This window comes from Rosa chinensis, chromosome 4 (genome assembly GCF_002994745.2).
Source record: "Rosa chinensis cultivar Old Blush chromosome 4, RchiOBHm-V2, whole genome shotgun sequence".
In the NCBI taxonomy this organism is placed as follows: Eukaryota; Viridiplantae; Streptophyta; class Magnoliopsida; order Rosales; family Rosaceae; genus Rosa; species Rosa chinensis.
In genome coordinates, this window is record NC_037091.1 from 32,685,744 (window position 1) to 32,695,150 (window position 9,407).

Here is a 9,407-nt window from a genome sequence, read left to right on the forward strand (position 1 = left end):
ATAGAAATGATTTAAAAACGGAAGGAATCTGACTGCAAGGTATTAGACCTTGCGCATGGGTCTTGCCAACTAGCGCAAGGGAATTCGAAAAAACAGGCCTGTTGATGGTAATTTATGGGCTAAAAGTGTAGGTAGTGGTAATTTGATATTTAAATATGTTTGACTGTAAAGCTTTTTACCATTAACTACAATGGGCAATAGTTTTTGGGATTATTAAATAAATGAGTTGTTTCTAAGAAAAACAAAGATGGAATGTAGGAATATGATTTCTTCATAATGCTACTGACATTCAGCAGTGTTAATTCACATTATCCAAACCAAAAGGGCAGTTTTGTAATTTATTTATCAATAGAAATGATTTAAAAACGGAAGGAATCTGACTGCAAGGTATTAGACCTTGCGCATGGGTCTTGCCAACTAGCGCAAGGGAATTCGAAAAAACAGGCCTGTTGATGGTAATTTATGGGCTAAAAGTGTAGGTAGTGGTAATTTGATATTTAAATATGTTTGACTGTAAAGCTTTTTACCATTAACTACAATGGGCAATAGTTTTTGGGATTATTAAATAAATGAGTTGTTTCTAAGAAAAACAAAGATTGAATGTAGGAATATTATTTCTTCATAATGCTACTGACATTCAGCAGTGTTAATTCACATTATCCAAACCAAAAGGGCAGTTTTGTAATTTATTTATCAATAGAAATGATTTAAAAACGGAAGGAATCTGACTGCAAGGTATTAGACCTTGCGCATGGGTCTTGCCAACTAGCGCAAGGGAATTCGAAAAAACGGGCCTGTTGATGGTAATTTATGGGCTAAAAGTGTAGGTAGTGGTAATTTGATATTTAAATATGTTTGACTGTAAAGCTTTTTACCATTAACTACAATGGGCAATAGTTTTTGGGATTATTAAATAAATGAGTTGTTTCTAAGAAAAACAAAGATGGAATGTAGGAATATGATTTCTTCATAATGCTACTGACATTCAGCAGTGTTAATTCACATTATCCAAACCACAAGGGCACTTTCGTAATTTATTTGTCAATAGAAATGATTTAAAAACGGAAGAAATCTGACCACAAGGTATTAGACCTTGTGCATGGGCCTTGCACACTAGCGCATGGGAGTTCAAAAAAATAGGCGTGTGCTAATGGTAATTTATGGGCTAAAAGTGTAGGTAGTGGTAATTTGCTCTTAATACTATCTGTTCAAATTTTACATACCTAATTTACCCTTAACCTCTTTTATCATTATCAAATTTCAGTTTCATCCCGGTCAGTGCATTCAGCAATGTGCTAATTCATATGCACCAAAAAAGGATCATCAATGTTCATGTTCAGGCCTTTCAGCTTTCCTGCAATGTCAATCCCCTTCATAATGTACTCTCTTATGTTTCCATGTCCATTGTATTTTATTCTGGTCAATGTATTCAGCAATGTGCTAATCTCAGCCTTGTCAGAAACCTTGTACTTCTCAGCAATTGAATTAAAGTAGACTTTGGCAAACTCAAAATCTGGTATTCCTTCCTTGACTGCATCAATCATGCTCTTCTTTATGTAGATCAGTGCCATCATATTGTGCCTATGCCATTGTTGATACATGTCTTTGGCTTCCTTGGATGCTGTTGCAGGTAATTCAGTAGGTGGATCTTCCTTCAAAACATGGTTAAAATCCATAATACCTAGGATGAGCTCTATGTCTCCCTTCCATTTCTTGAAATTCAGTCCATTGAGCAATTCAATTTGATTGATGCTCATGGGAAAATGCATTGCTAGAATGAAGGTTTGAACTTAAGCTAGTCATTCATCATATCTTTATCTGAATATATATATATATATATATATATATATATGAAATTAATGTGTGAAGTTCGAGTTTTGGGTCACTTTTCTATCGCATATCCACATCTCGACCGTTTAGGTTTTAGGTACTAGTGTATAGATCATCTATGCAAATTTTCAGCCAAATTGATGATCGTTAAGGTATCTAACTCGCTTAAACCAATGGACAGAATGAATCTGTCAACTTGAACCATACTAGCTTTAAGGCAGTTATCAATGCCTTAACGATCATCAATTTGGCTGAAAATTTGCAGAGATGATCTATACACTAGTACCTAAAACCTGAACAATCGAGATTTGGATATGTGACCAAAAAGTGACCCAAAACTTAAACTTCACACGTTAATTTCAAAGCGGAGCTCCGCTCTGGATAAGATCTGTATGTATGTGTGTGTGTGTGTGTGTGTGTGTGTGTGTGTGTGTGTGTGTGTGTGTATTTGAAAGAATGTTACTTGAACCATTGCATATATCAATATAGACATGCCTACTGTGGCAACATTAGGTACTTATATGAAATATGCAATAGACTATGAATACAGATATAATCATGAACTTTAAACAATTGACAATAAATAGTGTTATATTCATCATTAATTTGACATAGGATAAATAACATGATGTTTACAACCTATCTGCAATTTTACATCACTGCATGTTAAATCCCAGAATACCAACCAAATACAAAATTAAACATAGGTCAATCTAAATCTGAACATAGGTGCACTGATACCATTTGTTAGACAAATCAAGTACATGAAACTTGTAATGAAAGAAAACTAGCACAGATGTTAGATCAAATGTATAAGAATGAAAATGCAGATTTTGTGATTTAACTTGGTTGGCTGGTGTTTTGTCTTCTCCTAGATATAGATTGTATCTTCTCTAATTTTCTTGATGGGACAAAACATAATGAGAATGGTTATGTGTTCTAGCAGGGATCAAAATCAGTGGAGGCTTCAGTTTTATAAACTGACATTTACAGTTATATGACAATTCCTTCCATCAAGGAACTTCCTTGTCAAAGTAATCTTAATCCAATTTGTCTGAATAACCATAACTTTGAATTTGAATTCTAAACAGATAAACTCATACATAATATGCTTAATTCGATCGGGTTAAAACCTACAACTCAATATACATAAGTTAACTGCAATGTACAAATATTAAGTTCAAAAAGCATGTTTTACTGGTACTTGATATACACAGTATATAAGGCAAGTTCATATATGTTGTTAAGCAGCACAGCTAATGTTACACTATCGGATTCAAGTTTCACCTACTCTGTTCTTCAATTCAAGTTCTTGTCTCTACTATTTTGGCTGCTATTTCCTAATCTCGATGTTGGTCTTTTTTTGTCCAAAAAATTTCAAGTCTTTGTGACCCGTGACTTTAAGTAAGCCAAAATTTTAGATCTTTTTAACATATAGAGGGAAAAACCAACTGGTATGAGTTTTGTGGGTAGACCCACAATATGGATTAGTTTGATTTTTGATGAAATGGGTAGCAATTTGGTCACATATCAGATACTTGGTAAAAGATCATTACCTACACGCTACAGCTGGCTTACATGATATCCCTACATATTCTTTTCAATGAAATTGTATATAAATGAAAGGATCTCCACAACACAAATGTTTTGTAGTTTAGTTCAATACTAGCAAAATAACAATTCACATAGATTTAACTCACACAGATTATTTAAAAACCACAGATATCTATGTGAAATACAAATACTAATGGATAACCGTGTGAAATAAGCATAATTAGGCGCGCAATAATTTATACAATAACAATTTCAACGGAAATCCGTGTGAATAAACAACAGTAATAGATGTCTGTATAAAAGCTAAAATATTTTCACATGGTTATCTGTGTGAATATCAATTCACATAGATTTTTGTACGTATTATAAATTAGTTTATTCAGAAATCGTTAATTTTTTATGTTATGTGAACTATGGAGAGACAAATTTTCGTGACAATAAGTTTTCAGTACAGATTTCTGTGTGAAATGAGTAACACACAAATATCTATGTGAAATGTAGACACGGATATCTGTGTGAAAAGAGAAACTAGCTAGCTATTGAATTCCATGTGAGAAAGGAGACTAGAGACAAAATTCCGTGTAAACAATCGAATGACAGTTATTGGTTACCGAGGTAAATACACACAGATATCAGTTGCAAATGTGTATGTATTTCGCACGAAATTCCGTGACAATTCTGCTTATAATTAGCAGATTAATCAAAGTTTGATATTTCTTCTATTCTTCTGATCACAGCTTAAACCAATTACTGATGCTTTACATATAATTGTTATTGATTCTCTTTTTAGGTTTGTATTTCCACTTCTCTTAATCTCATCATGTCTATTGCAAGTAGGTTTGATGGTGTATTCATTTTTATGATATTCAAGATAATAATGAAATTCTATAAAATTTATGGTTTGGATCCTTATATTTGTGTATATAAACTAAAACGATCAAAAATGTCGGTTGTGAAGTAGGTTGATTGAATTGCTAATTTATGATATACATGATTTTCCCTCCAAACAGCACGATAAATTAATCTGTGCGTGTACCGTGAGTAAAAGCCATCAGACACTGAAATCTATGTGAGGAAGTCTTAGATTAAAATATGTGGGTAATTGTTGTTTTTCTAGTAGTGCTTAGGACTGAACTTCAAAGGCTAGTTATGATACTCTTACTTTTCCTTTACTAAAACTTGATCTCCTAATCTTGGAGTTGGTAACATCACACACAATTGCACATAATATAAGTTAGGTGATCCAACCAAAAATGAGTAGAAGGATTAAGATTTCAAAACCTGAGTCGCATTGTTATTAGCCTTGAATAGCATTGTGGTTAAAGCTTGAATTCTAGATAGGGTCTCTAGGGAAACATTTTCTAATAAATGTTAAATAGTTATTAGTGAAATCTGTAAATTGTTTGCCATTAATTGAATTACATATTGGGTGTTGTCGCTGTATATAAAAACATGTGTTAAATATTGTATTGCGAGCGTTGCTATTCTAATTGGCATACATAATGCATAGAGAAGCATGGGGAGTATGCATTTGAATGTAGTGTATGTGGAAGGATACGAGCAACATTGGTATCCAGATGAATTAAAAAGAAACAAATCCTTTTGTGTAGTTGAATTTGGATTCATGAGGCGTTCAGGATCTATGATCAGCTCATAAGTGCACAAAGTATGCCCTTTCAACAAAGAGTGTTGATAAAATGATCTCACTAGATTTCGGGTCTGAATATCATGAGCAAACAAGATGATTAACAATAGAGGAAAACGTACTATGAGTCCGAGTGGAGCTTGAGTTGGCATCTCATTCACGCATGCATTAGACACTAAATATTTTTTTGATAATTTAATTGTATTATTTATATAAGTTAAAAAGGTCTGGCCCTACTGAGGGAAAGCTCATCTATATAGATATTTACTTTGTTCAGGACGTTCGACATTGTCACGCCCCTGATTTTTAACACAAATAAAAATTGATATATAATCTCATAATTATACATGCGTGATGGTTCAGCTATCAATACAAAATACCTGAAAAATTTTTTCCTTTTAAACCAAGTACATACTGATGCCCTGAACCCACTATGTCAATACAGACCCGCTCCACAGAGTCATATATTACATAAACTTACGAATTAAATTGTCACAACAAAATAAAATGTAAATGCTCCTCGGAGCTTACTACACAACGGAAGTCTTATCAACGGTAAAGTCACAAAAATGGCTTTCTACCATAAAGCTGCAAAGACGCTACCTCAGCTTCAGCCACGATTATCCTGACCTGCAGGATTAACCCCTACACCATTGAATTGTGCACCGGTTTTCCACACAACAAACCCGGTAAGCTTATGAAAGCTTGTATGAGTAACTCAAAATAACCACTAAACAACTCACACCAAAATAAGGAAAACAACTCACACCTTGATGCCTTACGAACATGTAATAAAGGAAAGCAACTCACTCTTTGATTCCTTTCAAAACGTAACAAAAGAAAGCAACTCACTCCTTGATTTTCATCAATACGAAATAAAGAAAGCAACTCACACCTTGATTTCTTCTAAATTGTAAAGAAGGAAAACAACTCACTCCTTGATTCCTTAAACACAAACTCATGAGTTAGATATAACCTCGCTCCGTTACCCCATGAGTTACACTGGCAGGCAGACAGACTAGATCTAACTGAAATCATAACCACTCGTCCGGCCAAAGAGGTGATTACTCGATACACTGCCTAAGGTCACCATTTGACCTTAATTCCTTGGACCTCTCAGTGCCTCGGAATAAAACATTAAAGAAGTCGAACCTGACTCAAAATGTTACACAATTCTCAATTCTTTTCAAAACAATAGAAATCCTTCATTTCCCAAACATATGTTTTCCGAAAAGCCACAACACAAAACAATAAAAAGCTTCATTCATGCATATTGTTTCCATCAATCAACAAAAATCACCAATACATATATATTTCACGTAAATATATATATATATATACTTAGTCGTTCACTCAGGAATGCCTATTAATACCAACTATAGTTTGCAGTTAAATAAATAACTCCCAAAACGATAATGGTAACTCCGTTCGTAAATGAACATTGTGAGATTACTCACTTTGAAATTCCCGCTGCATCTTCACACCACTAGATTACTTACATAACGCACTCTGTCAAGCATCTAAGGAAAGTACAGCCTCAATTTTGTGATTACCTGGATTTCTGTTATTTAATTTTGGTAATTAATAATGGACCAAATGTACCAATAATTGTTATTGTGCTTTATTCGTAGGTTGTTTGTGAAGTGTAATGGTTTTCGTACGTATAATTATTCGAATTTCACAGTTTAAGGGGTCATGTGATGTTTGACTTTTTATACATTGGGATTCTCGGAAAACTTCCTTCACAAAAGTTGTAGAGCGGGTCGATACGAGTTCATGGACATGTGGTTTGCATCAATCAGAGTTAGTATGAGAAAGTTATGGCCATTGGAAGAAGTTTCCAGTTTGGTATAAATAGAGAAAAATCAGAAAATGGATTCATTATTTCACTTTCCCTTTCCGGAAACAAATGCCTCTCTCTCTCTCTTCTCTCTCGGCTGTACCTTCAATGTCTGAGTTTTCAGCCTGACCTGACCCGAACCCGGCGACCCGACCCGACTTTTCCTGCGGTTTCCGGAGATCTCAAGCCATGAAACTTAGTCAGCTGGTTCGTCTCCTCCGTCTGGTCGTCTCTGTGGCATCCTCTAGCAACGATACCCACCGTGTACGACGCAGAAAGGCGGCGTAGTTGGTGTTTTCGGACTCGACCGGAAAACGCAGCTCTGGCGACTTCATGGCTTCATGCTTCCTTGGTTGAGTTCAGAGAAGGCTCCCTGCTCGATCTATGGTGTTTGTTTTGATCGATTTACGTGGAAATCGGTTCAACTCAGTTTGAGCAAAAATCCAAAGCTTGTGAGGTATTTTTTGACCCTTTATGCTTATTTTCTGACTTCGAGCTAGTTATGAAAATTCACAAGCATGCTTAGATGAACAGCTTTGATGTTGGGACTTTTGTGAAATATTGAGTTTTGGCAGGCGGCGGTGCACCACCGCCTGTGGAGGCGTTCTGGTGGCTTTCCGGCCATGTAGGGAACTGTTTTTGATATTTTATATGTTCTACTCATTGATACGAGCGTTTCGATATATAATATGCAAATTTTGGAGTTCGTATGGAATTGTTATGATTTTTACAGTTTCATACCGGTCGATTTATTCGATCCGTGAAGATTCGAGCGTCCGATCGACTTGTGGTTTGGTCATATCGATCGTGAAAGTTTTCCGGAGACTTTGGGAGGTCTCGGATGTGGTTTTGCCTCGATTGGCGCCACTTGGGCAATTTTAGTTCAAAACATGGGTTTCGAACTTAAATCAAATGTGAATCGTTACTAAGTTGGAACCGTGTGTGATTAGGTACTTGACGAAGTACATTGGACGGTTATTTTGTGGATTGGCGGCTTTGTACTATATTGAAGACACAGCGGGAGTTTCGAGGTGAGTAATCTCACAAGGTTCATTATGAACGGAATTACCATTATTGTTTTGGCGTTAATTATTTAACTGCAAACTATAGTTGGTATCAGTAGACATTCCTGAGCGAATGGCTACGTATATATATATTTACGTGAAATATATATATATATCCTTGTGGATGATTGTGATGAATAATATGCATGATGGTGTTCATATTATTTTTGAATGTGACTTTTCAGGAAACAATATTGTGGAAAAAGATGTTTTCTATTGTTTGAAAAGTATTGAATTTGATGTTACATTTTTGGGTCAAGCGTGACTCATTTTAGATGTATTGGTATTTGTACCAAGGGTCACAGATGGTGAGCAGGGATTGGGAAAGCCGAAACTAGATGTTTGTAACATTTTTAGGTCGGGTGCGACTTACTTAATGTTGACTTTAAGACCAGACAGGGTCTAAGAAGCTTATATGTCACAGATGGTGACCTTGATGTTTGATTTTATAACCAGATGGGGTCCGAAGATCTTATGTCACAGATGGTGACAGGTTGCAGATGGTGACAGGTCGCAGATGGTGACCTTAATGTTGATTCTAAGACCAGACGGGGTCTGAACATCACATGTCACAGATGGTAACAGGTCGCAGATGGTGACCAAGGCAGCAAATAGATAATCACGTTCGTGGCCGGGCGAGTGGTTACGATTTCAATATAGCTATAGTCTGTCTGCCATTATAGATTATAGGGGTAACGGTCGAGGTTGCTGGAGACTCATAAGTATGTAGTTTAAAGGAGAGTTCCGATAGTATTCTTCGTTTATTGTCTAGATGAGACTTGAATTGCTTCTTGATGGTTAAGTTAGCAAATAGAACATTGTCACAGCGGTGATTTATGTTGTCCTTTCGATGGAAAGGTTATGGAGTGTTAGAAGGAATCATGGTTGCATGGTTTCTTTAAGTTGATGTGTGTGAGTTGTTGATTGATGTTCATGAGTTACTCATACGAGCTTTCATAAGCTTACCGGGTTTTGTTGTGTGGAAACCCGGTGCACCATTCTATGGTGTAGGGGTTAATCCTGCAGGTCAAGGTAATCGTGGCTGAAGCTGAGGTAGCTTGTTGGTAGCTGAACGGGTAGGAAGCAAATTTTGTTGGCTTTGCCCTTGTTATGACTTCCGCTATGTAGTAAGCTCTGAGGAGCATTTACGTTTTATTTTGTGATGACAATTCAATTCGTAAGTTTTGTAATATATGACTCTATGGAGCGGGTCAATATTTGAAATTGTGGGTTCATGGCATCAATATGTACTTGCTGTAAAGGGAAGATGTCTCCATGTACTTTGTATTGATGGTTGAACAATCGCGCATGTATAATTATGGGATTATATATCGATTTTTATTTGTGTTAAAAATCAGGGGCGTGACAGATTCAGTCAACGAAACACAATGATTAAAGTTCGAAACCCCAAATCGAACTACAACCCGAAAGTAATGCCAATCGGAAACCTTGTCCGAGACCACCCAAAGTTTTC